This window comes from Pinus tabuliformis, chromosome X (assembly GCF_031772625.1).
Source record: "Pinus tabuliformis cultivar Carrire ecotype Pingquan chromosome X, CPIR1, whole genome shotgun sequence".
In the NCBI taxonomy this organism is placed as follows: Eukaryota; Viridiplantae; Streptophyta; class Pinopsida; order Pinales; family Pinaceae; genus Pinus; species Pinus tabuliformis.
In genome coordinates, this window is record NC_142308.1 from 1,131,211,624 (window position 1) to 1,131,238,475 (window position 26,852).

General features: G+C 37.7%; 1 pseudogene; it reads right to left on the reverse strand.

Moving 5' to 3' along the window:
- Positions 1–23,682: 23,682 nt before the first annotated feature.
- Positions 23,683–24,602, reverse strand: LOC149143817 (cytoplasmic tRNA 2-thiolation protein 1 pseudogene; annotated as a pseudogene).
- Between the last annotated feature and the right edge of the window lie 2,250 nt (positions 24,603–26,852).

Sequence of the window (26,852 nt, forward strand, 5' to 3'; positions counted from 1 at the left end):
GATATCAAGCACTACACTTTTTACTGGAATTTGGGCAAGGGTGACTTCTAAACCCTTAATCAATGCTAAGCAGGGCACCCTTTTAGAATCAAGGGTGTACAAGTCATGATAGGATCTAGTTATGTCAAGTTTCAAATGGTCCATGATAGTTTTTTGCATGAGGTTATGTGATGCTCTAGAATCAAGCATACAATTATATAACATGGAATCATTTGTCTTAAGAGTTACATAGAAAGGAGGCACTATTTCATCTATCATATCTAAGCTAGGACCAAAGACAACTGTTAGTTTTTCATCTTGCAGACTAGTGATATCACTTTCAGCATCAACCGAGGTGTTTTGTATCCATTTGGAGACTTGACTTTTATACCCGGGGTTTTTGGAAAGTTCTCAAAGTGGAATTGGGATTTTAACTCTTTCTAACTCTTTTTCAACATTAAATGTAGTTAAAGCATTTTTATCATTTTGAGTAGTATTAGTTGACTCATTTAATGGTCAAATAACAGTTGTTTGAGTTTCAACAACTTTGGTAGGAGGTTCAATTATTGGAGTCTCCTTAGGAGGTCTTCTAGGGCTGGGTCTAGGCCTAAGATCATGTCTCTTGTTCAACTCTGCAATTAAAAATTTAGAGAAGGCATGGTATTTAGAAACTTGTGAGGATTCTTGATTTTCTTGAACCTAATTTTTTTGTGAGAGAGGAATAATAACTATTTGATTGGAAGAAGTATCCATGTTATTGATATCTTCAGTAATAGTCATAGTATTTTCATCAGGTTGCTGGTCATCTATCATTAAAGGAGTGGGAACCTGTTGATCATTACTACGTCTCTAAAGAATTTGTAATTGTGGATTCCTTTTATACTGACCTTGATTTTGATTTTGGGGTCTAGTAACTATTTTTTGAACAGTCCTAGGTTGAGTCTCAATCTTGGAAATTTTATTAGATAGATTTCTAAGAAGAGAAGTTATTTCATCTATTTTAGATTCTTTTGTTTTATTCTTAGAAGGACTAGAGGAACTAGAGGCCTCTTGAATATATTTGAGTTTTCTTTGGGCCTTTTCCTCTTTAGCTTTCAAGGAAGTCGAAGTAGCCCTATTTTCTTCCACCTCTATAGCATTTTTTTGCATATCTTCAAGAGTTCTTGAAGTTCTCTCTCTTAGCATTACAGCAAAATCATCGTCAAAGGCTTTAGAAAACCTAGATTTAGCTGCTACTACAAGGGGTTTACAATCAGGGGGCATCTTATGATAAAGTTTATTGAACCTTTTGATAAAATCTAATACAAGTTCACCAAAGTTTCTTTTAAGTTCTTCAAACTCAGTCAGAAAGTAAAGGGGATCTTTCTTTACACCCCATTGACTTTTAAATATGTTTGTAAGCTCTTCCCAATTTCTAATGGAATTTACAAGTAACTATCTAAACCAGATTCTTACATTTCCTTCAAGTGATTGTACAAAAAATATCATGTAAGAATTTTCTTGTTCAATATTAACGTTGTCTGCAAAGTCTAGAAAAGCTTGAAGATGGTCCTCAGCTGAGGGATCAGTTTCTCCATTATACCTAGGAAGGTATTTCAAGTACCCAGCTGGGAATGCATTGAGGTTAAAAGGTAAGACTAAAGCTACATATCTAGCCTGTACAATAGGTCAGAGTGCCATAGTAGAAGGTGGTGTATGAGGTTTTTATGTGGATGAAGAAGAAGAAGATGAAGACGAGGTAGAAGAAGGTAATTGAGGGGGTGTGTGACTATGTGGAGGTGAAGAAGAAGAAGATGAAGAAGAGGTAGAAGAAGGTAATTGAGGGGGTGTGTGACTATGTGTAGGTGAAGACGGAGGGGATCTCCTGAATAAATTTAAAGGAGTCTTAAGAACTAACTTTTGGACCTATGAATGAATACCCTCTTTTGTTGCAAAGAGTGGATTTGAATATATAGAGAGGGTCTCTTCAGGTTGTACAGAAGTAGAAGCTTTAGGTCGTTCAGAAGTGGAAGGAAATGAATAAGTGGTAGGGGATATGAAATATGTGGGTTTGTATTTAGGTAAATGAACACCCAAGTCAGACTCAATTTTAGGTGATCCTGGTGGTAGTGGGGGTTCTTGATGCATTTCAAAAGAATGAATGAGGAAATTTGAATCTAAATCAACTCCCCCATCTAATAGTTCAGAAACCCTAGGAGGTAATTGTGTCCAATTAGGATCGGATGGAATATTACTAAAAGGATCAAATAATATTAATCTTTAGACTACAAGGCTGAAGAGGAAGAATAAGATAGTTGATGTCTCCTTTTAGAATTGGCTTTTTTCAGAATTTTTTCAGGATCTGATAGAGGATTAACTAAGTCAGATTCCGAACGAGATCTAGTGTTCTTGAAAGGTGCCAGTTTGGGCTAGTGGGGTTGCCAGGTGAATGATTTTAACCTTTCTAGACCTTTAATCGCCTTAAAGGAAAAGAATGAATATTGTTTCCCTAGGAAAACTTAATGAAATTTGAATCCCCAGCAACAGCGACAGATTGATGTTATATCTATGAGATGATAATAGTCAGCTATCATGCCAGAGCATCTAAGATAATTGTTTTGGGGGTTTTGTTTTAATTTGGAGGACCAATGTATGAAATAGATGTAACCCTGTAATGCCTAACCTTGTTAATAATATTAATATCAAAGCAGAGGGTTGCTATAAAATTTCACATAGTGATATAGCTTGTATGGTGGCGAGTAGAAGCAAAGAAATAATATGATTATCATAGTTTTCAAATTGAAAATTAAATAATCATAAGTATGAAAACCTTTAAACTATGTTCAGAAGGTTTAAGAGAATATGCTTAAGCTTACAAAATATGTTGATGATTTATTGATTCAGAGGGAATTAATTAAACAAATAGTTCATTAATTTATTCTCTTTATAGATTATCACTTCAGAAGCTTATAGGAATAGATTGAAACCCAATTATTCCTACCTAGTTATCTCTGTAAGACATAAGAATATGAAGAAAAAAATAATGAGTAATACTAGAAAAACTTATAGGAAACACAAACTGTGTAAAATAGAATTCAGAATCCTTTGCTTTGTATTAATGATCCAGAAAATTAAAGTACATCAAATGTCTAGAAATGCTTCTTCAAGGGTGCAACCTTTAATAACTTGTGAAGAGAGTTATTTATACAATAGTAGAACTAAGAAAATATCCTAAATTGTTTTTACAAAATAGATTATTATAAAATCAAAATAAAGACTGCTAGTTGACCCGACACTATTTTGATGCTGCATTGTTGGTGACTATTGTTGAAAAAACTGAAAATTGTTGAAGCTGGCTAACTGTTCCTCCAAAAGCTGAATGTTGTTTGATTACCTTCTAATCAAGTAAATCTGTCAATTCTTCCAGGCGTTTCTTATCTAGGATATAAATCTTGGTTACCCTCTTGTAAATTTCATCCATGTCTGTATATTTAGTAAAAGTAGGTTTTACTAAAAATATGTGTCTAATTTCATGCAAGATGAAGAAAGTATCCCTGAGTGCATTTTCTATAAGTGTTGGTGTTTCTGCCCCTTTGATATTTGAAACTGAAGTTGCATGGGTGCCCATCTCTGTCAGCTTCTTAACATAATCCTCAATTGGCATCAATTTGTCATTAATGACCAGCATAGAAGGTAAACCCTTGCTAGTCAAGGGTTCCATCTTGCTGAAAAACCTCTGAACTATGATATTGACATTGTTGCACTTTTCTTGTAGCTGTAGGGTGAGATTTTTCTTGGTGATTATCTTCTTTACCTCCAATATAGTGACAGTTTTGTCATTTATTCCTATTTCCTCAAGCTCATAGCCATCTTTGGAATTTAGAAATTTGATTATATCAGAGGCAATCTCTGGCATATCCTCCAGCTCTTTAGTTATAGTTTCCACTGCTTCCTGGGCTTTTTCTAAGAGATCTTTCTTATCAAACACTATCTTGATGTAGGGCTAGATATCTTTGATTGATTCTGTGATTTCTTCCTACAGAATTTCCTTTGCTAAACCCAATTTGTTTCCTATGAAGGACTCTTTGAGTTCTCTCTATAGTAATTCCACTTGACCTTTAACTGTTAAAATTGGAAACTAGGGCCAAACTCCATGTGGGTTAGCTTATTTATGGTAGCTGATATTTTTATTGTTTCCTTCTCATCGAGAGGTGTAGGATTGATCTAAAGATCATCCGATTCTGATAAGTATTTATGGAGATATGAATTTATTTTGATTATGGAATTATCATCAAGCTAACTAGCAACTTATGTAGGCTCAAGAAGCCCAAACGTCATGTCTATTCAACCTATACGTTTTTGGTATAAATAGAAGAGGATTTGATGTTATTTAAAACACACATTCTTTAGGTGATCTCCTCCTCTCCACGTCTTGGGTTTTTGGAGGAGTGAGACACCAAGAGTAATACGTTGGCCTAATGGTGATGCCCTAGTTGCCGGTCGATCTACGCAGCAAAAAGAAACACCTATACGTTGTCCAATGGAGATACCTCATACGTTGGAATGGAAGACCTTATACGCTGAAATGGAGATACCTCATACACTGGAATGGAAGACCTTATACGCAGTTATGGAGACGTCTATTCATAGCCAACACGATGCCCTAATCCATTGTCAATGGAGACATCTAGCCCCAATCATGAAGGCATCTCAATGCAGTCAATGAAGCTATCTTACACGTTGTTCATTATGGAATATTCTTACGCTAATCATGGAGACCTATATATAGTTCATGAAGAGAAAATACACAAGGATATTCCAATGTAAATAGAGACATACACACAGATATATGTAGCTGTAAATAGAGACATATACGCTGATATATAGTCACCTATTCCGCTGTAAATAGTAACACCTTATACACAGGTAGAGGAAGGATTGATGTAGGTAACAACATGACAAATTATGTCTCCTGGCAACATGATTTATGAATGGACTGCATGATTTATAATGATGCATGATGACATGGAGCATGGACAACATCATGATGAATGAGATCATAAGCATGGGCAGCATGATAGATGAGAGCATGGGCAGCACAAAGATCATGAGCATCATGATGAATGGGCTACATGATAGATGAGATCATGAGCAACATGATGAATGGGCTACATGATATATGAGATCATGAGCAGCATGATGAATGGGTTGCATGATAGATGAGATCATGAGGAGCATGATGAATGGGTAGCATGATGATGGATAAGATCATGGACATGCGCAGCATGAAGTTGAATGAGAACATGTACATGAAGGACAGCATGATGATGGATAAGAACATGGACATGGGCAGCATGATGATAATCATGATTAGTGCATCATGGTGTAATATGCAGTGGTACAGCAAGAGAACCAGATGTAGCACGATGATAGGTGAAGGAGTCACCTTGGAGAATGAGTTGAAGCAGAATGTCTTCAATTGATCTCATCATTATGCGAAATGATCTATGCTAGATCTAGATAAGTCAAAGTGTTGACTTCTGTTGTAAATGTACTATCTCTCTCTCTCTCTCTCTCTCTCTCTCTCTCTCTCTCTCTCTCTCTCTCTCTCTCTCTCTCTCTCTCTCTCTCTCTTTCTCTGTTGAACTTTGAAGAACATAAAAGAAGAATTGATCAAGGGTTTCCCCACATTGTGGGGTTTGTCCCTGGCTAGCACCACATATTGTGTCTCTTGTCTTGGCTTGTCTTCTGCAATTTATATTTATGTTCTATCTACAATTTATCTTAATGTTGACGTGATTGCTAACTATGAAAATTTAAATAAATTTCTCTAGCATAGAACATACCTAAACTCAACATGGAATCAGGGTTGAGGCGAAGACAATGCCCAAGCAAGAGTGAAAGAGCAATCACCAAACATAGTTGGGACAAGGACAAAAGGATCAGTGGGTTCCTCATCCCTCTTCAAATTCACTGAGGGTGAAGTGGAACCAGAGAATACTATCAGAATTGTACAGCGGAAGTTTCCGATGGCCTTCGTAAAGATCACTTCATTGGGAAGTACGAATCTAAGGGTGGAAGAAAGGGCAGATGCCTTGGTTGCAATCAGTTCGGCCATCATACAAAGGAGTGTCTGAATGGAAGAGACACATATCTTGATGAAGATAACAATCATTCCAGGGACATCTTCAATGATCAAAGGAATCACTGGTAATGCAGGTCATCAAGGAAATGGTCACTCTTCAAAGAAAGCAAGGAACCCTAGAATCTCTTTTATGTACCTGATCGCAAGAAGAACTTGGTGTCCATCTCGAAACTGGAATTCAAAGGTTTCAAGGTGGCACTCATAGATGGAAAGGTACGTGTTTGAAAATATATTTTCACAGATAATTTTGAGTTCAGGGTTTTATCAAGTTGCAGGAAGTCCACTAGGGGTCGATGTCCACTAACACAGAGCACCGGAGGTCTGTGAGTCAGATGGTGACAGGGATTCCTGAATTCAAAAAGAGAATGAAGGTACATGTCTGAGATGTACCGAAGGAAAATCTAATAAGGGGACCATTCCCCTCATGCCACAGGTCCACAGGTTTGCAACAACCCGAGGAGTTTGAGATTCATGATCGGGAATATCATGTATGCAGGTGGTAGAAAGCCCTCTATGTCTTGAAGCAAAACACCCCAGGCATAGTATGAGAGGATCAACAATTTTTTGATGAAGCTGAGATTCACTAGGAGTGAAATCGATCCAAACCATTCGAAGGTTGTGAATGACAGACCTCTCATACCAGCACCTATGTCTGACAGGTGCAGACCCTCTCATTCGTAGAAGACAGAGGGAGTTGGATTCCGAATGTGGAAAGATAAACTACAAGCCTATGACTACCTCGAGGATCTTAACTTTCAGAAGTTATACGGTAGTGATGTCGGACCAAATTTAGGAAATTTATTCTTGAACTTTCGTCTGGACATATGTTTTGCAGTTAGCATGGGGAGCTCATATTTGGTTGAGCCTCACTAGATTGGTGCCAAGAATATTTTGGGATGTCTTCAGGGCACAATCTCTCATGGATTGAGATACACTACCAGAAATATGAAAACTGCCTGATTATTTGAATGTTGACTGGGCGGCAGTGTGGAGGATCACTAGAGCACCTTTCAGTGCTAGTTCTCTTTGGATTTTGCTTCGACATCATGGATGAGCAGGAAGCAGAAGTCGGTTGTTATAAGTAATGCCAAGACCGGATACATAACTACGAGTATGACCTCGTATGAAGTTGCCTAGTTGTGGAAACTCTTCAGTGAGTACACATGATGAATACCACTTTGATTCTCTGTGACAACCAGAGGTAGGATTCGATTATTGAGGAATCCCGTATTCAACGATTGCTCTAGCAGATAGACATCAGATACTGCCTTATTTGGGATATGGAAAGTCGATGTTCAAGGAGGCTACATTGCATTAAGATGATGTACAGGTCGATGCACTTTGTCAAAGCCCCGGGGAAAGGTCAAATTTGTGATTTTCCCAATTGACTTGGAGTCATCGAGAGACCCTTGTACAAGGGTCCTGCATGTTGCATACATTGAACTCTGGGAGCTCTAGGGGCTTTCGGTTCTTACTGGAGCAACATACGACCACAGGGTGACTCACCCCCCTTGGTGGTGTGCACTGGGACAAGATGATTCGCTCTCTTGTGGGACAGGATGATTCGCTCTCCTATGTAGCAGGATGATTACTTCTCCTATGAGGTCTGGATGATGTGTTCTCCATGACGATTATGTAGCAGGATGATTAGTTCTCCTGTGAGGCCTGGATGATGTGTTCTCCATGGTGATGGTGTAGCAGGATGATTAGTTCTCCTGTGAGGACAAGATTGATTAAGTTCTCCTATCAAGGCATCCTACCCATGCAGTCTGGGACTCATGGCAAGTACCTCTCATCTGATCAATGAGCAAGGAAATGAGGATAGGGACCATACTAGTACTGATGGATGCATCATTTTATCTAGCGTACTCCCTATGCTAGGATAACCTTCATTGATCTAGGATCAATGATACTAGTCTGGGACCAGTCATAGGAGTTGTACCTACTATGACGCTGACTTTGGGTCGATTGAGACTGGTCTAGGACCAGTGGTACATACTCTGAGACTGACTTAAGGTCAGTGGAAGACTGGTCTGGGACCAGTGGTAGGAGTTGTACCTACTATGACGTTGACTTTGGGTTGGTTGAGATTGGTCTGGGACTAGTGGTACATACTCTGAGACTGACTTAGGGTCAGTGGAAGACTGGTTTGGGACCAGTGAGAGTGGTACATACTATGATGCTGACTTTGGGTTGGCTGAGATTGGTCTGGGACCAGTGGTAAACTCTTTGAGACTGATGATACTGGTCTGGGACCAGTAGTAGTAGTGGTACCCACTATGACGTTGACTTTGGGTTGGTTGAGACTGGTCTGGGACTAGTGGTACGCACTCTGAGACTGACTTTGGGTCAGTGGAGAATGTTATGATACATTCTCGATCAATTCTTCTTCTTCATGGTTCAGCAGAGCTAAGTTGAGCAGAGCAGAGCAGAGCCAGTAGAGCAGAGCCAGCAGAGTTGAGCAGAGCAGAGCGGAGCCAGCAGAGCTAGCAAAGCTGAGTAGAGCTAGGCAGAGTTGAGCAGAGATGAGCAGGGTAGTGTAGGGCATTGATGGTAGAGATAATATAATTGTACATATGGATTAGCGGATGGAGTTCTCCCTAGTTGAGAGGGAGTGTTAAAATTGGCAACTAGGGCCAAATTCCATGTGGGTCAACTTATTTATGGCAGCTGATATTTTTATTGGATCCCTCTCGTCGAGAGGTGAAGGATTGATCTAAAGATCATCTGATTCCAATAAGTATTTATGGAGATATGAATTTATTTTGATTATGGAATTATTATCAAGCCGACCAACAACTTATGTAGGCTCAAGAAGTCCAAATGTCATGTCTATTTAGCCTATATGTTTTTGGTATAAGTAGAAGAGGATTTGATGTCATTTAAAACACACACTCTTGAGGTGATCTCCTCCTCTCCACATCTTTGGTTTTTGGAGAAGGAGTGAGACACCAAGAGTAATATGTTGGCCTAATGGTGATGCCCTAATTGTAGGTCGGTCTATGCAGCAAACAAAGACACATATATGTTTTCAAATCGAGATACCTCATATGCTAGAATGGAAGACCTTATACACTAAAATGGAGATACCTCATATGCTGGAATGGAAGACCTTATACACAGTTATGGAGACGTCTATTCATAGCCAACGTGATGCCCTAATCCATTGTAAATGGAATGCCCTAATCCGTTGTCAATGGAGACACCTAGCCCCAGTCATGAAGGCATCTCAACACAGTCAATGAAGCTATCTTACATGCTATTCTTGAAGACACTTATACATTGTTCATTATGGAATATTCTTACACTAATCATGGAGACCTATCTATAGTTCATGAAGAGAAAATACACAAGGATATTCCAATGTAAATAGAGACATACATGCATATATATGTAGTTGTAAATGGAGACATATACACTAATGTATATAGTCACATATTCCGTTGTAAATAGTAACACCTTATACGCAGGCAGAGGAAGGATTGTTGTAGGTAACAGCATGACAAATTAGATCTGTTGGTAGCATGATGTATGAATGGACTGCATGATGTATAATGATGCATGATGACATGGAGCATGGACAACATCATGATGAATGAGATCATAAGCATGGGTAGCATAATGATCATGGGCAGCATGATAGATGAGAGCATGGGCATCACAAAGATCATGAGTATCATGATGAATGGGCTGCATGATAGATGAGATCATGAGCAACATGATGAATGGGCTACATGATAGATGAGATCATGAGGAGCACGATGAATGGGCAACATGATAAATGAGATCATGGACATGAAGGGCAGCATGATGATGGATAAGATCATGGACATGGGCAGCATGATAATCATGACTAGTGTAGCATGGCTCAATATGAAGTGGTACAACAAGAGAACCAGATGCAGCACGATAATAGGTGGAGTCACCTTGGAGAATGAGTTGAAGCAGAATGTCTTCAACTGATCTCATCGTTATATGAAATGATCTATGCTAGATCTAGATAAGTCAAAGTGTTGACTTCTATTGTAAATGTACTCTCTCTCTCTCTCTCTCTCTCTCTCTCTCTCTTTCTTTGCTAAACTTTGAAGAACATAAAAGAAGAATTGATCAAGGGTTTCTCCACATTGTGGGGTTTGTCCCTGGCTAGCGCCACATCTTGTGTCTCTTGTCTTGGCTTGTCTTCTACAATTTATATTTATGTTCTATTTGCAGTTTATCTTAATGATGATGTGATTGCTAACTATGAAAATTTAAATAAATTTCTCTAGCATAGAACATACCTAAACTCAACATGGAATCAGAGTTGAGGCGAAGACAATGCCCAAGCAAGAGTGAAAGAGAAATCACCAAAGATAGTTGGGACAAGGACAAAAGGATCAATGGGTTTCTCATCCCTCTTCAAATTCACTGAGGGTGAAGTGAAAGTAGAGAATACTATCAGAATGGCGTAGCAAAATTTTCTGATGGCCTTCGTAAAGATCACTTCACTGGGAAGAACGGATCTAAGGGTGGAAGAAAAGGAAGATGCCTTAGTTGCAATAAGTTCGGCCATCATATGAATAAGTGTCTAAATGGGAGAGACACATCTCTTAATGAAGATAACAATAACTCCAGGGACATCTTCAATGATCAAAGGAATCATTGGTAATGCAGGTCATCAAGGAAATGGTTGACTCTTCAAAGAAAGCAAGGAACCCCAGAATCAATTTTATGTACCTGATCGCAACAAGAACCTAGTGTCCATCTCAGAAATGGAACTGAAAGGTTTCAAGGTGACACTCATCAATGGAAAGGTACGTGTTTGAAAATAGATTTTTCAAAGATGCTTTTGAGTTCAGGGAAGAATCCGGTGCTCTGTGTATTTGTGGGAAAATGTAATGAGGTAATTGAGATTCCTAGAGCCCTATTTCATCTGTCTGGTCAATTAGCTGATCTTCCATCCAACAATAGATTTCAAATAAATCGAATTGAGAAAATGTCTCAACGATTTTACAATCTTTGTCGACCAATGGGGTATGATGGAAGTCAACCTGTGGGTGAATTAAAGGGTTTGGGACTTCTACAATTTCTTTTCCCTTGGGAGGCATTTTGTCAAACAAAATTACAGTCTGTAAATGACAGAAATTGGTTTGAAAGAGAGTGATTATACTAAATAGATAACTAACAGAAAGGAAGTGGACTTGCATGTCGGATTCGTGAACAGGATGAATGATTGCTTTAATGTCGGACAATGGTTGAGCTGTTGAGCAGGAAAGCTTCAAAGATTAATCTGATTGTAGAAATCCACTATGTAACCATTCTCATGAATAATACAGTGTTTATAAATGACAAAATTGGAGCGGGAATGGTACTGAACGTTTGAATTTCCATTAATTATCCAATGGATTAATTAACAAATGTTTGAGTCATAAATTCACGGGAGCAGAAATGAACAGGCAATGGATAGGTGGCAGTTGATTGGATAGCAGAGGTGAGATGGAGTGTGACATGGATCGTGACGTGGAGTGGCAGTAAATGGCTATTTCCTATACTGCGTTCGGGGTAAAGTGAGGCGGTAATTAGTTTCGAGATTTTAATTCCCGAAACACTAAAAAGTAGATAAGGTTGTTTAAGTGGGTGGTATAGAAAACTGCCTATTTTGGACACCCCCCCCCTGCCGATAAAGTTTGGGCGGCGATTGAGGGCCAAAAAGGGCCATGGGCCATCAGATGATGGAAGGGTGTGTGGGATGAGAGGTGAGGTGGTGGGTGTTTAACACATGAGCGGAAATGGTGGTGGGGTCACGATTTCAAAGGCGGAGGTGACAGTTGTGGGTCCTGGTAATTAAATGGATGGATGACAATATTTATGGAATCACATTGGCTTATAAAAATTTTGGTTATTTAAAACCCATCATCAAATGAATGTTTTTCCAATGTTACAACTTAGGAATTAATCACTCGATATTTCAAGTTGATTTCACATGTATACCTACCCTTTTTACTCCTAACATTTTCACTTATTTTTTAGAGTGCATTTAAGCTAACAACCCAATATTTCTTTTCATGAATAATCTACCTCTATACCTTATTCTTTCCATTGGCTCAGATTAAACTGTTGAGTCAATTTTATTTTCTACGTATGACAATCAATTTAAAACAAATCCAATTATGATTAAACTGTGTAATTGGATTAAATAAACTAGTGTGGCATCTAAACAAACTGCACACAACTATTTTTTCAAAAGTGAATTAGAGTAAAAGTAGAGGCATTTAGATTTGCAACACTTTCAGAATTTATTACTTTTTGCTTTTCTCTCTAACCTAGCATTTTATTTTTGCCTTCATTTTTTAGGGCATCTATTCTAACATTTTCTTTGATATGGACATATTTATCAAAATATTTCCTAACATTTTTATTTAGTATTATTTTTGTCCATATCCTAGATTAACATTTTTTTGAAAAATATTTTCATTTTTTGTACTAATTTATTTTAACTTACCAAAACCAAAAAATGCTACAACAAAAGTTGCAAGACTACATCCAAGGGATCAACAAAGAATGCCTATAGTGGAGAAATCTAGTAAAGCTAGATATGTTACTTTTGAAGATGGAGAAGTTGAAAATGAAGCTGAAGCTAAAGAATATGTTGCCATTAGTGAGGATAAGATTATAATTAATGTTAGACAAGAGACGAGCCATAAAATACCAAAAGAAAAAATTCCCAAGAATGTCTCTGTTCTAGATGATGATGAGGATGTTACTTATGTAGAATAAAGTTTGATAACCGAGAGGAGGAAGAAATTAAAAGTTGATCATTCTCAAAACGTCATGTCCAGGAGTGAAGATCATAGTGAAAACTAAAAAGGAAGTAAGGAAATCATTACACCAGGTGTTGATTTAGAGGATGGCATTATTAAAGAAAAAAATTCCATTCTACATCACTTGAAAAAGACAAACTTAATTGAGGGTGGTCGTACATTTCAACTTAATGTCGCCAAATCTATAAGCCAAGTGAAGGACAATTTAAATATCAAATTAGAAAGCCACACCACCTGCATGTTAACAACTTGAAAACATTGATGAGGTACAATCCATATGCTCATGTGATTGATTATGTGTTTCTTGTTGATTCAATTCAAGTTCCCAACAAAGAAGAATCTGATAAGTCAAAATGTTTGGAATACAAATATTATGTACTTGGGGGGGACCATTCTGTAGAAACTCAAAGGAAATTAATGGATAAATATCCCAATAACCCATGTTTTGAAACAATGAAATGTATCATTTATGTTGGTTTATCAGATACAAAAGCAAAGTTATTTGCATGGGATCATAATAAAAATAGTGATTATAGGATGTCTACGAATTTCATCTGAAGGGTTAGATTTATTCATAATGAATATGAATAAAAATGTAGTAGGGATAAGACAAAGGTTAGTCTAACATTTTGGAAGGAATGTTGTATGGAAATAGGTTATCAAATTGAGGAAAAAAATCAATTCATATTTAGAGGTATGGATTACATTTTCTAGTTGGCATTTAGAACTGGAGAGATATGAGAATTGATAATGATATTTTTAGCATGTGGGAGAACATTGGCATTAAAAAATATAAGATCAAAAAATCTAAACCATTGATATGTAGCAGTAGTAATTCAGGTCCTGAAATGAAGCTCGTTCTAGAAGATATGACGATCACACCTTGGAGAGCATTGTAGGGAGTTAAGGATGAAAAAATCATCAAAAAAATATTATATTGTGTGAAGTTAGGGGAATTATCATTCGATGAAATGTGTGAGGAATTTCAAAACTAAGTTTGTTGAATTATTTTTACTTATTTCTAGATTATAATTTTCTTTTAAATATAACATATTGTTGTTGGTAGTGTTTTTTATACATATCATTATATTAGGTTTTTTTTACTTTATCTCTTCAGTCATAAGGCTTACATGAGAATACAAGAACAAATGGTTAAATTTTTGAATGAATATAGTTGAGATGATGTTCTACGCAACTACCCAAATTCATGTTCTACATCAAAACTAGAAGATTTTTATCTTGCATTTAAAAAGGTATGTTGATTTATACATTCATTTTTATTCATGTGTATACTAATTCTATTTTATAACTTATAGATATATTTTTTTATTTCATTAAAGATGAAGAAGGACGCAAATGGAGCACCAGATCGTTTCAGAAGCTTTATTGAAAAAATTAAGATGGAAAGATTGAGAAAGCAACATCTTAGTAATGTTGAAATTGATCCTAGTCTTACTCATTTCATTTGGAATGGGCTTGAGACTATAAAATATCTAATAATAAAAGGTGATTGTGAAGACTTTGATAAACTCATACCTAAAAGGGATTATTCCCTAGTTATTGTAGATATTCCTCACAGTTTCAATATCCAAAACATTGACTATGATAGTGACTCTTATAATTATCAAGCTCTTAGTAAAGTGGTTGCGAGATTTGTAGAAGTTAGAACATCCCCATTATGGAGAATTGTGACATTTCATTCAGACACAAAATTTGCAATTTTATTTACAAGCTTCAAGGGAAAATAAAACTCAAGGATGCAACTTACATGGTAAGACATTGAAATTGTATGTTTGATTAATGTCAATAAAATAATTTATGTACAATTTGATTGAACTTTTACTATTTCATGTTACAGGAAAAAGTCAAATCTTATTAACTGTGGATATCACCCAATTATAAGTGATTGCGAGTTCATCCATGTTGAAATTTGGACAAAATATGATAGTTATAAGCATATGCTTCTTAATCGGGTAGATGGAAATAGTCATATCCGAGTACTAGTTTATGATGTTGTAAAAAACTAACATATGAAGATAAAGAAGCAAAATGAGAGATAGTTAACATTTATCAAAAATAAAAATCATTGATTAACTATCTTATAAGCTTATGTTCAAATGAAGGAGATTGAGTTTTGTATTTATTCTCAAGCTCAGGTAAATTTTATTATATAAAATTGAATTTCAATATCTTCTTTCTTAATTTATATATGATTATACTAATTTAATTCATTATTTCTTTTGTGCTTGATAATTAGGAACAACACTAACATGTTGCCTACAAAAAGGAAGAAAATGAATTTCCATTGAAAAAGACCTAGTACAGTGCAAATTCATTCAGTAAAGATTAATGCTCTTCAATTTCTTCCAGATGCAATGCAAGACATTGGGTTGATAAAAGGGGATTTTAATGAATCATGTGTGGGAAAAAAGGCAAAGGAACCCCAACCATCATTAGATGGAATGATTGGAAAGGCATACATTGGGATATTCGTAGACATCAAAGATCCATCAGAAGAGAAAAATGAGCAAACGAAAGCAGAAAATATTGTGGAAGAAGAGAATGATACAACTCTAGAAGATGAAGAGTATGAATTACATGATATTATTGAGTAAATTTAAGTTATGCTTGGAAATCAAGCCCATTTTTTGTAACTATTAATTAGATATAGTTGTAATGTTTTGACTTTGATGTCTTATGAGAAGAATAAGTATTCAATTTATGTTGTTATATGTTCAATATTTGTATCATGTGATTTTTGCTTTAATTTTTATGTGAATCATTATTTTTTGAAAAAACGTTGTGATTATTATTATTTTTTACATGAAATTCAAAAAAAAAAAAAAACTATTATTTAACCATTTTTTGTTAAATGTTTCCTATAAAAATTGTGATTTTTACATGTCATTTTTAACAAAAAAAGTCTCAAAATGTGTAATTTTTTTGTTATATTTATGTTCAAAATGTGTATTTTTATGTCAACTGTTAAAAATTATTGTTTTTTTAGAGATAATTATTTGGTGTGCATTGAAAAATTTCATCCAGGTGAACATTGGTGGCCACTCGCCTATTCCACCTAGAAACCCTAGTTATTTTCATCTCTTTCCTTGTTCATTTCACCATTTACTATTTTTAGTAGTTTTCAAGTCTTGAACTTTCAGATTAGTTTTGACCCCCTAACTAACGTTTTTTTGGGGTCTACGGTAGGCCCGTAGCTGCTTGCAGTGAAACCTGTAGTACTCAGAGAGACCTTTCCAACAATGTATCGTACGTGCCAAAAAAAGATAATATGACCAAGTTACGACCCCGGGAAGTTGGCTACCCAACTAACCCCAACGAGGGCCAAAAAGTCTCGGTGTTGCATCTCCTAGGGTTAGGGTTTTGGTTGTTTAGGTTTTCTCATGTTTTCAAATAATAAATAGGCCCTTGAGCCTCAATGTAACATAGTTCAGAGGCATGTAGTCGCCACATCTCTTCTCAGAGATAAGCTACCATCGCCCAAGTTATCTTATTTCCATTTTGTTTATAAGCATAGTTCAATATTTTTTTATTAATGAAATGAAGTGTTTTTCTACTGCATCTCTCTGTTTATGATTATATCTATAAGTTTTTTCATTCCTGTTTAAGTTCGTATCAGTGGTATCAGAGTGGTCTACTCTTTCTTTGTTTTCTTTACATGTCGCTAATGAGGTCAAGGTATAAGGAGTTAGGGCTTGATTTGGTTGAACCATTGCAAGATCAGCCTCGCAAAACCCGACGACCTCCCATGGTGGAAGAAAATAATGATGAGGGGGTAGAAGATCATTTCAAAATATTTCTTGAGGAAGACCTTGAGCGACAAAGGGACGTGATGGTGGATAAATTTTCCCAGATCCTTCGACGACTACCCACAGGTGATGCATCTTCATCCAGCAACCACTATGGAGGCACCACTCCTTTTAAGGTACAATTTAAATTTGATATTCTCATATTCAAAGGCCTGATAGATGAAAACACCATAAATAAATGGTGAAATCTATTGGAAGGATATTTTTCAGTTCATGACTTTTCCAATGGGGAAATATTACTTTTACACTTCTTAAAGATGCCCCACACATCAAGGATTGGTGGGAAACCTAGTGTGAACAAAAGGATGAGAGTGAACCCTCACTGCCTTCAGTCGCACCCACTTGGAATTCTTTCCAAGATGCCATCAAGGAACAATATTACCCTGTCGGGAGATATGAAGACAAATACATAAAGTGGACCATGCTACGACAGGGAAGGGACCAATATGTGCTAGAATTGACAAATACTTTCCATACCCTTAGCACGAACTTGGGTGTCAAGGATATTGAGCGACATTTGGTGCTTAAGTACTGTGGTTGTCTACATAAGTACATCCAGGACAAGATGGAGTTCCTAGACATTTCCTCGCTCGACACAGTCCATTGGTACACTATTAATTTTAAGTAGAAGTTTAAACAGAAGAAGCGGGACTTTGGATCCCCGAATCCAAAGCAAGGAAAAGGTGCCACCAAACCACTGAACAAAGGACTAATCCAAGGCAGCGCTACCTAGGATAACCCACTGAAGCTGCAAGCACAGAAAAACACCTCGAAGATGAAGAATGACATGGTAAAATGGTGTGATTTACATAAAAGCTCCACTCACAATACAAGTGAGTGTCAGGCCAAGCAGTCACTGGTGGCTGAGCTGAAGGCTTCTGAATCAGACGCAGGTTCTAACTCTGAATGAGAACCCAATAAGGGAACTGACAAAGGGATGTAGATCATTGATGCGGAGCCCAGTGCCACCGTGGCCACCATCAAGATCCATAATATTGAACCTTAAGATCCAGAGGAGGGGGAATGCCTCTTCCACTCACAAATGTGGGTGAAGGGTTCTCCGTTGCAGTTCATTGTCGACAATAGGAGCCAATAGAACCTCATTTCAATAGAGGTCATGAAGCGGCTAAGCCTAAAGACTATAGAACATCCACAACCATACACCATTGGGTGGCTTCACCAAGGCTAAGATCTTCATGTCAGCCAGCAGTGGCGCCTTCCCCACAACATCAAGCCCTTCATGATTGAGGTATTGTTTGACATTGCTCCTCTTAAAGTTCATAATGTATTGTTAGCAACATGTTTTATATGAGTCTAGACCTTGCTCTGTGCTGATTACTATGGCTAATAAGTTGTATAGGATACCATAGGTAGCCCCACCTATTGCCATCTCTTTTATCACTGCAAAGCAATGCAACAATGTCATTTCCCAAACCAGGAAATTTGTTTTCCTTATGATTCGTCCCCAAGGCAAGAAGAAGGTTGTGAGCATGGCTTCTAGGCAGGTCTCCTCTTCACAACAAAAGTAGATGGACGAGGTCGTGGAGGAGTACAGGGTTATTTTCACCTCACTCACAAGGGTATCTCTGCACTGTCAGGTCAAGCACTCCATCGATCTGACCCCGGATGTGCCACTGCCCAATGGACTGATCTATCGACACTCTGTTATGGAGAATGATGAGATCAAGAGGAAGATTCATGAACTATTGAAGTAAGGGAACATAAGGCCAAGCTCACCTTGTGGGAGCCTAATTGTATTGGTATAGAAGAAGGATGGGATCTGGGGGCTTTGTATTAACTATCGGGCGTTGAACAAGATCACTGTCCAGAATAGGTACCCAATCCTGTAGATTGATGACCTTCTAGACCAGCTCAAGGGGGCCAAATATTTCATCAATATTGACATGAAGTCAAGTTATCACCAGGTGCCTATCGAACCCTCTGATGCATGGAATATTGCCTTCAAATCCAAGGAGGGCCTTTTCGAATGGTTAGTCATGTCTTTCGGATTAACGAACACCCCTGCAACCTTCATGAGACTGATGGACGAAATCTTGCAACCCTTCACCAATGTATTCATGATGGTGTATTTAGATGACATCTTGATCTTCATCCAAAGTTGGGAAGAGAACATCCACCATATTCGATAGGTCCTTCAAACCCTGCGCCAACACAAGTTGTGTGCTAACTTGGAGAAATACACCTTTGGCCTTACCCAAGTTCAATATATGGGGTACATCATTGATGAGAAAGATGTACATGTGGACCCATCCAAGATACAAGTCATTCAGGATTGGCCAAATCTAACCACTCTAACAGAGCTTTGTAGTGTTTTGGGTCTTGCCAATTTCTACCATAGGTTCATGTTGGGGTTCTCTCATATGACTTGGACTTTAAGTCAAGTAACCAAGGGGGGAGCGAAAGCAAATTTTTTTGGAACCCAACATCAGGCATTCTCTGAGTTGAATAATCGCCTCTTTTTTTCATCAGTGTTCACATTACTAGACCTGCAACAACCATTTGAGATTGGGAGATATGCCTTTGACTATGCTATTGGTGCGATTCTTACTCAGCATGGCCATCAAGTGCCTTACCACAATGAAGCACTTTCAGACACAGTCCAAAATTACCCCACTTACGACAAAGAAATGTATTACATTGTGCAGGTCTACCATCAATGGAAGCATTACATTCTAGGGAAGGAAACAACCATCGACATAGACCATTGACCTCTATGGTTCATATAGACACAAGGGAAGTTGCAGAACGATCACCATCAGAAATGGTCCACCTATTTGCAACAATTCCATTTGAAAATTAAGTATAAGAAGGGAAACACCAATAATGTTTTTGATTGCCTCAGCCAACCACCGGTCATGGCGTTGATCACTGTGCTCGACTCCTATGGGAACGAGACATCGAGGTGGCCACATCTTTACAAGAGTGATCCAGAATTCAGTAGCATATACCAGACACTCCTGGAAGGGAAGCAAGTTCCAAATTTTCACCTTCAAGATGCATTGTTATGCCACCTGGGACACATCTGTGTTCCTTCAAGTGAGCATGCCAAGATGATTTGGGAGGTGCACTACAGTTAGGTCGTTGGACAATTTGGATTAGAGAAAATAGGGGCGATATTGCATAAGTACTTTTATTGGCCAAAATTTCGTCACGATGTTGGTAAGTACATTAGATCCTACACTACTTGCGTTATTTCCAAACTAACCATCAAGAAGCAAGGCATGTATACTCCTCTACCTACTCCTAGATAGCCTTGGGAATATATATCCATAGATTACATATCAGACCTTCCTTCTACCAAGCACAACAACGATTACATTGTCATGGTCATCAACAGATTCTCTAAGTTCGCCATCATGTTAGTCTACAAGAAGAGTATCATAGCATAGACCACTACTAATCTCTTCTTTGAGTGAGTATGGGTACACTTTTGGATCCTATCGTCCATTGTCTCAGATCGGGATAGTATATTCCTGAGTGAATTTTGGTCAAGTCTCTGGTCCACGACTTTCCATCCCCAAACTGATAATCAAACAAAGGTTGTTAGCAATATAATCATACACATTCCGCGCATGTACAACTCAAAGCATCCAAACACGTGGGATAAAAGTCTCCCCTATGTCCAACACAACTACAATAGAGCTATCCACGGCTCAACAGGCCATATCCCCTTTTAGGTAGGGCTATGATTTCAGACATTATGCCCCATTGATGTGGGCATACCATTTGCAGCCACTCAAGTAGATTCGGCTTATGTTCAGTCTGAAACTAAAATGGCTAACAGTTTCATTGAGCGCATTCAACACATCTGCCATAAGTTACATGATATATTGAACAGAGCCAATAGGACAAGCAGTGCTATGATCAGCATCGAGTGTCGCACAAGTTCTAGGTGGGTGACAAAATTTGGCTACATTTGCGAAAGAAGCGCCTTGATGGACCCCATGGAAAGCTTCACCTGCTCTGATATGGGCCATAGATCATCAACAAGATCATCAGTGACAATGCCTTTGAGCTCAACATCCCACCATTACTTGTTCTACACCCTATGTTCAATGTAGATTGCCTTCGGCCATACTTTCCACCATTGTTGGATACATATGACATTGCATAACATCTCACACCAAAAAATCTCAACACGACCTGCATCGAACATGCCACAACTAATCAGATCATGGACACACAGATCAAGAAAACTCGCTAATAGAGGATACAACTATATTGAGTTGTCAAAGTAGGCCAACTCCTTCACCAGGGCAAGTGGTTCACTAGGGATCAAGTTCAACAAAAATTTCCTTGCCTCATGGAGGCACTGAATGAAATGGGGATCATTACATCCTAACTTAAACAAGAATGTAAAAAGTTACAGATATAATCATAAACACAGAGATGCAGCAGAAAAACACTTCATATCATTAATAGAAAAATATTGAACTATGCTTACAAACAGAATGGAAATAAGATAGCTCGGGTGATGGTAGTTTATCTCTTAGAAGATATGTGGTGGCTACATGCCTCTGAACTGTGTTACAATGGGGCTTAAGGGCCAATTTATTATTGGAAAACATGAGAATAAATAACCAAAACCCTAACACTAGGAGATGTAACACTAAGAGTTTGTGGGCCCTGTTGGGGTTAGTTGGGTAGCCAACTTCCTAGGGTCGTAACTTGGTCGTATTATATCCGTTTGGTGTGTAAGATACCTTGTTGGAAATGTATTTTTGAGTACTATAGGGTACACCATAGGCTATTTCTTGTGGCTATGGGCCTGCCGTGGACAAAAAAAAATGTCGTTTAGGGGGTCAAAACTGCTCTCGAAGTTCAGGACCCGAAAAACTGCTAAAAATAGTAAATGTTGAAATGAACAAGGAAATAGATGAAGGTAACTGGGGATTCTAGGTAAAATAGGTGGGTGGCCACCAATATCCACCTAGATCAAAATTAATTAATGATATATAAACATATAGAAGATTTAAACTTTAAAATATTGGCCTTTTTCTTAACTATGCAAAAAATAAAGATCTCACTACAGAAAAAAAAAAAAAAAAAAAAAAAACTTATATAATGTGAAAGTTTTGAAAGATACTAAGTACCTATTTCGTTAAAACCTTAATTACTTACCTTAATTTGTGTGTTATACCATGGCCTAGTGGTGAACCTATTACTTCATCATTCGGATATAAATCAGAAAAAATTAATGACGTCGTAAGGTGTGGGAATACACGGCCATGGTTCAGAGAATAAACATTTCAATTCTCGGTCGGATTGACAACTTTGGTGATTGATGGTTTCAGCGTCATCCTCTCCAGGGAAAGGGCATCTGAATGAAATATATTATAATACTTAATGTTTTTATTCTTATTTGTATTAAATTTTATTTTGTAATTGACGCAACCACCTCCGTGAGAATACAAAAAAATATGAAGAAGAGAACTACTTAAAAAATTGTTAAATTTAGAAAATAATTATTCACATTTAACACATTAGAGAATTTAAAGTAAAAAAATAAGTCTTCTAAAAAAATGGCTTGACATTGCATGAACACTTTTTTAAATCAACTTGAAAATCACTAACATTTTAAAAATAATGCACATAAAAAAATTTAAAGTGTCAAAATTATGCTCAAAAAAAAAAAAAAAATATATATATATATATATATATATATATGAACTCTGAATCATCACTTTTCAAAATCGGTTGTGTTAGCGCTTGAGATTTCACCCTAGGCTGAGGAAGGTAAACCTTCAAGGCAACATCAAACCATTTCACCTCGTAGCTAGCCCTACGGGGTATGAGAAGGCTCTCTCCGGTCAATCTCGGTAAATTTTCAATAGGAAGAGATGACCAATCAAGGTAACACAGATATTAGGCTAGTAAACTGATTTGAAGGTTGATTTGGGGGTTTTTAATTAAATAACGGGGTTTTTCTGGGCTGCATGGGCAAAATCACAGCTTGAAACAGAGAAATGTAATGAACAACACAGGTTATCGACTGAGGCAAGGTAGGCAAGAAATTTAGCATCAAATCTAGGTTTTAAATGGGATGGCAAGACTGGTGAGGAGCTAAGGAGGGCAAATAATACTTTGAATCCTCCTTAAACAGAAGAAAACATTGAATTGAACAAACTTATAGGCAGAGCATATAATACTATGAATTCTACCTAAACACTTCATTTGCTCAATTAGAAATGATCATGAGGTGAAATGGAACACAACAGATTACATATGAAACACAAGAAACACTTATGCTAAATTAACATACCACAGGAATCTCAGAAGAGCTGTGAAATTTCATTAAAAATCTCTGTCATAGACTGTACAATGAAGCTCAGTTTCTCCTCCAGCTCTCAGCACTCAGAAAACTCTCCTCTCTCTCTTACATAAATTTTATCTTTTAATATATGAAATAAACACAGCTGGGGGAAAACAAATCGACCCCAAGCCCTCTGCGCTGTTTCAACTGCAATGTACAATAATAGAAAGGAGCGTTACATTCTATCCTAAAACAGAACCATGTCCCTAAAAATCCTCTGATCATTGGCTAATTAAAAGATGAATGCTGGAGCGCAGATCTCCATAGGATCAGGATTGGAATCTTAAACCAAATCGCATTTTTGGTCTTGACTTAAGTTCGATTTGCCACGTTGCATTTGCCATTTTAATAAAACCACTTTAAACTAAAAACCTATCCTTATGATGACAACTGTACTGAAAGAGGTTTGCGTGGTTGCACCCAGCGTTTAACACATCCAAGCACATGCTATATGGTAGCATCGGCAACAGTTCACAGTCCGTCTTCTAAGAGCCACATCGCCCACAAAATCTCCAAAGGATCAATCACTGATGGAAATCATGGAACGGAATCCTGTCTATCTCAGGTTCCCCATGATGTGAAACTCATCATCTGTCTACATTGAAAGTGACTTTCTTGTTATAGAGCTGTGCAGAGGAGGGGCGCTACTCCATCTGTAGCAGGCATATCAATTTTTAAAGCATGGCGTCCCCTAGTTCGATTAATTCCACGTTTTGGAAGGCCTCGGTTCAAATCATCTATTAAAACACATGCTTTGCACCATTTCTGGCTGGAAATATAACCACAGCGCTCACATACACCTTGTTCTGGCATTTTTGCTGAAGAAGAAACGCGAAAATTCTCACCTGATCTAATTATGTCAAGGATTGCTCTTGGTCTGATTTGTTCTTTAATAAAATCACGAGCAAAGCCTCGATATGCATTTGGTGAATAAATGCATTCGGTAGAGAAGTAATCAAGCTTCTTGAGATATGCATACATGACGATCTCCTTTTCATATGTGTATTTAAAAGGCTTGCATTTTGGAATAGATCCATCTTCCCCTGTTGTTATCAATGTGCATCTACTTAGCCTGGCAATATCTCCACGAAGAATATTTAATAGTACAGTCTCTGCTATATCATCTGCGTTGTGACCAGTTGCAATTTTATCTGCTCTTACCATTGCAGCCCCTCTATCTAAAGCCTGGCGACAAAAAACTCCAAAAAATGTACATAATTATGTCGTTTAGTGATGCCTTCATCTATTGATAGCAAGAACAGATCTAGACCATAATTGTGTCGTTTATTCAACTCTGTCAAGAAATGTGCTAGAACAGTGGAGTCTTTACCACCAGAAGCTCCAATAGCAACACGTTCTCCTGGTCTGAAAAGGTGGTTCTCGATAATAACCTTGTGAATCTCTTCTTCAAAGGCAAAATAAAAGCATTCCCTGCATACCTGTTGTTGAGTCTTGGGTCTTCTCAGAGCAGCTCTCTTTTGCGCACATATGTCGCACTGGCGTCCCATTTTCTTTGGCTTCTCCATGTTCTGCTCCATTTGTGGTGTGCAGAGCTCACAATTCCATCAACGGAAAATTGAAGCCTTTGTCGGAATGAATATTTTAGTTTCACCGAGACGATCTTGCAAACTAGCCATTACCTTCACGCGTAAGTCTAAACAGCCCACAATTTTGCTAGGAAAACTATAGGAATTCGGGCCAGCACATTTCAGGATTTTGGGCCAAGGTTTCATGGTGAATCCATTTCTTTCGGAAATACGATCCACATAAATAGTGCAAGGGAATACATATGGGCCACATAGAGTGTAACAAAGAGCGAGCCTATGAGAGTATATACGAGCCACAAGTTATGAATCTAACCACTGAATTATTTAGACAAAGCGATATGTAATCCACAGAGAAATGTATTCAGATCACTGTAATAGGCTGCGAGCTTGTAACTGTTCTATTTTTTCCCCATATAGATCATATCTCAAGAAGGTAGGACCAATTTCAACATTTGAACAATCAGGTCCCATTTTCAGTCGCCAGACTAAGTTTGTACTCAGCATTATTTGTCCTGTGGATGTCATATCCCAGGAGATGTCATTACCACTAAAGTCCCATGAACCTGACTGAGAAACATTCTGGTTGTGATTTGAAGAAGTTAGAGTAACATGTCCAAGGGATCCATGATATGATAACTTCTCACTGCTTTCTATTGGAAAAGAAGATTCAAACCCAGTAGATACAGCATTATGCTTTTCTAAATGCTCATTTGCCTCTGTTGAACTAGAAGGTGCAAACTTGTTTTCCTTCAAGATTTTTAAAACCTTATCTCCATCAAGCTCTCCTTTATAGGATACAACATAAATTGTAGTAAATTTGTAACTGTCAACTTTAAGGATATATTCATGCAAGTGCCAACCATTGCTTACTTGCAGAAGGCTTGCAGAACCCTGAATTTTAAAGTTGTTAAACTTTGATCCTGCTGTCTTGTAACTTTTGTCTGGGAACTGAACAGAATAGTTCGATTTGTTGCTTGTGGGACTGCCTTCTTGTGTGAGAAATAAAAGGGTTCCAGCATCTAAACTGTTTGAAAGATGTAATGCAAGGCAAAGTCTTGAATCCTCTGCAGTTTTCATCTTGGACCTTTTCCCAAATCTTATTTCAGTGCAGAATGAGATACTACTGTAATGCCTCTGATTGCTGATGATGTTTTGAATTGTGTTTGTGCTTTTGCAGAGATAAGAGCTGAGGAAACTGCTCCCTTTTGAAGAGCTGGAGATAAATTACATAAATTTAAACAACACATTAATGATTTCTTCTTCAAAACCCTGTTTTGAAGAAGAATCAATCTCTGACATGAGATGGAGTCTAACATCGGCTCCATTTGGGATGGCAGCTGTCGCTCCGTGGAGGTGCCAAGAACCGCAGAACTTTGGGAGAGCAGAAAGTGCCTTCACCCATTGGGCAATGGAGTCATCATCAACACAACTCTTGACTTATTTTCAAACTGAAACTGAACTCAAACAATCTTCAAGCAAACTAAAACAAGATGCTACCCTTATGGCTGTTTATTTATTTACACAACCTACTCTAATCTGCTGTACAAACAATAGATTAGGTAACACTAAAATGCCATATTAACCATTCAAGTAAACCTGAGAATGATGTAGCTCGAGAATGCTTCTGCCAGAACACAGATGCAATTGTCGGCAGCCCTTCATGCATGTACTGAGCCTGGTCATGGAAAATACAGCCTGATCTATCAATCAAACTGAAAAATGTGTCCATGTATGCCGCAATAGGATCACGGAAGCCGGACTCTGTTGGCTGCCCCAACTCTGCAATGCATACTTCCAGCTGCACATTGTCAATGTAAACATCTATAGGCAAGTCTACGATTTCTTGTTGCGAAGGAGGAAGGATTTCCAAGAACTTTTTAGGGTCTTGGAAATCATATGACTGAATCTGCTCATCTAACCATTGAATCTCATCTTCAATTCTTTCAACAATTAACTCACACAATTCAATTTTGAAAGACTTTGAAGATTTCAACAAATGAAGCCAGGCACTGTAAACATCTTCATCCAATTTAGTAGCTGCTAACGCCTTTCTTATTCCTTCTACAGCTTCACACAGGGCAGGGTCTGCCACATACCCTTCCATTGCATGAATGGATCAGCAAGCACTGGAATGTCTGGATCGAGTTGGAGTCGCCAGGTGAATGGTTCAGCCTGCATAAGTGTCTGACCGCTGTCCACCATCAGCATCAGATCTGAATTTGATACATGTACTGGGGTAAA